The sequence below is a fragment of the Bidens hawaiensis genome, unplaced genomic scaffold (genome assembly GCF_021521415.1).
Source record: "Bidens hawaiensis isolate Kalapana, Puna unplaced genomic scaffold, B.hawaiensis_p1.1 tig00419426_1, whole genome shotgun sequence".
NCBI classification, from domain to species: Eukaryota; Viridiplantae; Streptophyta; class Magnoliopsida; order Asterales; family Asteraceae; genus Bidens; species Bidens hawaiensis.
In genome coordinates, this window is record NW_027504856.1 from 521,862 (window position 1) to 526,444 (window position 4,583).

Below are 4,583 nucleotides of genomic sequence, written 5' to 3' on the forward strand. Positions count from 1 at the left end.
AAATGGACACTTTACTAAGGAGTGCACAAATGAACGAGTTAAACGTAGTCAGAACAGGTCTACACAACAGAGTGGGGGTGGTAATGAGAATAGAGCCATGATATCCAGACAAAACGGGGAGTACAACTGGAATCTGCATGTTGAGGAAGTGTTCGAACATGCCAATTTAGCGAACATCGAAACTGCAGGAAGTGAGAAAGTAACTGGAGAAAATGAAGGTTTCATGGCAGAAGTGGCAGACCAACTCACCGAGGTAAGTACTAAACTCCCTTGTACGAAATGTGAAAATCTGTCTGAACAATTGACAACTATAACTGATCAGTTTGTTAGTTTGGATGCTCAATTTAAAACATTGAAAGAAGATCATCATTTCACTAAAGCTAGAGAAAATAGTTACAAGGTAAAAATAAAAGCTAGTGAGAAAGATATCAGAAGTCTTAAAGTAAGTCTAGCTGAAAAAATACAAGTAATTGATCTTAGCTATGAAGTGTTAGAAGAGAAAACCAAAGTAATAGCTGAAAGGGATAAACAGATAGCTGATCACCAGGTGAAAGTGGTGGAACTAAACAGAAAACTTGAGCAATTTAGAAATTCCTCTGCTATACTTGATCACCTCGTTAGTGATCAAGGTTCCCCAGTTAAAAGGGGAGGAATTGGATATCATGAAGTTCCACCACCTTACAATCATAACTATACTTATGATCCTAGTAATCAGAAATCTGTTGATGTTGATTTTGGTCAGACATTCCGGTTAGGTTACTATTAAAGAACCAGAAGTTTGTAAAGGCGAAACAAGTAAGCCTGTTTCGAGTGTTAAGATTTCGGTTCCTAGTCCTGTCTCATCAAACTCGGACAAGTCATCCGAGTCGAGTGAGACAAAAGAAGAGGCAGTATTACCAAAACGTGGAGAGGAACATATATCAAATGAAAAGAATTCTCCACTAAACCCGTATGTCCCACCATATGTGAGACAAACGGGCAGTAATGCAGCCTCAACATCTAAAACAACTATTGAAAAGAAAGTTGAACACAGGAGTTGTTTCAGATGTAATAAATTAGGACACCTAATTGCTGATTGCCCTCTGAAGCAGAGATTCAGAGGTATGAGGCCTTCAAAAACTGAGAACATAACTAATAGTAAGTACAATAATGCTAAAAATGAAAACTCATCAAAGTTCAGAAATTGGACTAATCCAGGTTTTCAAAGAAAACGATCTCAGTTTTTCACTGCTAACAACCAAACCATAAGTAATAATTCATTTAATTCACGAAGGTTTGGATGGCCTCATAGTCAATCTACAAGAAGGTATCCTTTTAGGACTTACAGAAATTATCTGATACTAACTTTGGACAGCCAAAGTACGGGATGTATCGACCCAAGACCAATAGGTCTTGGGTCCCCAGATTTTAATCCTCTGCTTTAATCATGCAGGAACAGTTGAACAGGGCTGCAAACAATCTATGGGTTGTGGATAGCGGCTGTTCCCGGCACATGACGGGTAACAAGAATTTGTTACACGAATGGAAACCTGTTCAGGGAGGAAGAGTAAGTTTTGCTGGAGAGAGTGGTGGAAGGATTACTGGAATTGGGACGGTGACTAATGGTAAAATGACGTTAGAGAAAGTGAATTTCGTTAAAGAACTGAAGCATAATCTGCTGAGTGTATCGCAGATCTGTGACAAAGATTACACTGTGCACTTTACCAAGAATGAAGCGATCGTACTGTATCCTGGCTTCAAGATACCAGAGGATTGGATAGTAATGAAGGCTCCAAGGGAAAAGAATACGTATGTTATGGATATGAGGTCGACTGAGATGGCAACAGAAGAATCTTGTCTTCTGTCAAAAGCAACTGAATCGGAGTCCGAGTTATGGCATCGAAGAATGGGGCATATTCATCTTCGGAAAATGAACTACATTGTCAAGAATGGGCTGGTGCTGGGTGTTCCCTTGAAAAATTTCAACTTTGAAGACCAATGCTTATCGTGCAAAAAGGGAAAGCAACACAAGAAATCCCATCACACCAAGAAGGTTAATTCAATAGTCAGTACCCTAGACCTACTTCACATGGATCTCTTCGGTCCCGTGAATGTAAAAAGCCTAGGTGGAACATCATACTGTTTGGTGATCACTGATGATTTCTCTCGATATTCTTGGGTATATTTCCTGAAGACAAAGGATGAAACGGTGCAGATGGTAATAAATTTGATTACCAAGGTTGAGAATATTATGGGGAAAAAGGTTAAATACATCAGGAGTAACAATGGGACAGAGTTCAAAAACTATCAGATGGAGATTTTCTGCTTACAGAAAGGGATAGACCACCAGTACAGCGCTCCGTATACTCCGCAACAAAATGGGGTGGCTGAGAGGAAGAACAGAACGCTAATTGAAGGAGCCAGAACCATGCTGGCTGATTCGAAACTTCCTGTGGTGTTCTGGGCTGAAGCTGTTGCTACAGCCTGTTATATCCTTAATAGAGTTTTAACTGTTAAAAGATTGAATAAAACATGTTATGAACTTATGCATGGGAGAAAGCCTAACTTGAGTGGTCTCGAACCATTCGGGTCCCCTTGTTCGATATTAAAGACGAACTCAAAATTTGGTGAAATAGCCGACGAAGGTATTTTAGTCGGATATGTTGTTGGGACTCCCAACAGACGAGTCTTTAATACATCGACCAGCAAGGTTGAGGTGGTGTGTAACACTGATATCACAAGTTACAAATCACCAAAACCAAGCACGGGACCCGCTGGGGCTTTCGACTATGATAGGCTTTTTAAATCTTTTAACATGCCTTACTTGGATTGTGCAGAAGTTGATGAGAGAATAGCTACGAAGATGCTTTATGATGAGGAAGAAAATGTTGTGCAAAGACCGCTGTACGATGAATGTCAACCTTCCTCGTCAAATGCTGTCGATACCCCTGCTGCCTCTACAGAAGAGGAATTCTTCAATCCGTTTCACTCTCAACAACAATCACCCATTGATGAGCTACCTTCGAACCTGGAAGACAATCTGCAAGTCAGTTCGGTTCCGACTACGAGAGTTCACAAAAATCACCCTTTGGAGAACGTGATAGGTGATCTGTCCGATGGTGTACAAACAAGACAAAGCTTGAATGAGCACACCTGTGTTTACACAAGCATTAAAGATACAGGCATCATTAACGAATGCTTGTACACCTGCTTCATCAGCCAGATTGAACCAAAGAACTATCAAATGGCTCTCAAGGACAGTTCGTGGGTCGAAGCCATGCAAGAAGAGTTAGCCCAGTTCAAGAAGATGGAGGTATGGAATTTGGTTGCAAAACCGAAAAATGTGCATGCGATTGGCACAAAATGGGTTTTCAAATGCAAGAGAGATGAAAAAGGGATAATTATCAGGAACAAGGAGAGGCTGGTTGTAAAGGGTTTTAATCAGCAAGAGGGGATCGACTACAATGAAGTATTTGCTCCTGTGGCGAGATTGGAAGCGATTCGACTGTTTTTGGCATTTGCTGCACACAAGGAGATGAAGGTTTTCCAGTTAGACGTGAAGAGTGCGTTTCTTAACGGTAAAGTCGATGAGGTTGTGTACGTTGAGCAACCTCTGGGTTTTCCTGACCCAGACTTTCCTGATCACGTGTACAAGCTAAGTAAAGCACTGTATGGGCTACATCAGGCCCCTCGTGCTTGGTACGCAACTCTATCCGATTACTTGCTTGAAAATCAATTTGAAAGGGGAAAGATCGATAGCACACTGTTCTTTAAGAGAAAAGGAAGCGACTTTCTTCTGGTACAAGTCTACGTGGACGACATCATCTTCGCTGCATCAAAAGTCGCCATGTGTCAGGAATTTGAAGCCGTCATGAAAAAGAGGTTTGAAATGAGTGCTATGGGTGAACTAACTTTCTTTTTAGGACTGCAGGTTGATCAGAAGAAAGATGGGATGTTCATTCATCAGACTAAGTATGTCCATGACGTTCTCAAACGCTTCAAGATGGAGGACAGCACTCCATTTGATACTCCAGTTTGCGTTAACCATAAATTGGGTGCTGATTCAGACAGTGATGCAGACGTGGACCCCACCCAATATCGGGCAATCATAGGTTCTTTAATGTACTTAACTGCTTTTAGACCTGATATTATGTTTGCAGTTTGTCTTTGTGCACGCTTTCAGGCAAACCCAAAGGAATCTCAGTTGAAGGGTGTGAAGAGGATATTGCGGTATCTCAAAGGCATGCCTAAGCTGGGGTTGTGGTACACGAGAGGAGGAGACTTGGAGTTGGTCGCCTACACAGATTCTGATTATGGAGGATGCAATCAGAATCGGAAGTCAACAACAGGTGGATGTCAGTTTCTTGGAGGCAGATTAGTGTCATGGCAGTGCAAGAAGCAGACCTCAGTCGCCATTTCAACCTGTGAAGCAGAATACATGGCAGCATCGAACTGCTGCTCCCAGGTTCTTTGGATACAACAGCAATTGCACGATTATGGTCTGAATTTCACTCATACTTCTATTTGCATAGATAACACTGCTGCTATCTCAGTAACTAACAATCCCGTAAAGCATAGCAAAACTAAACACATTGGCATCCGTC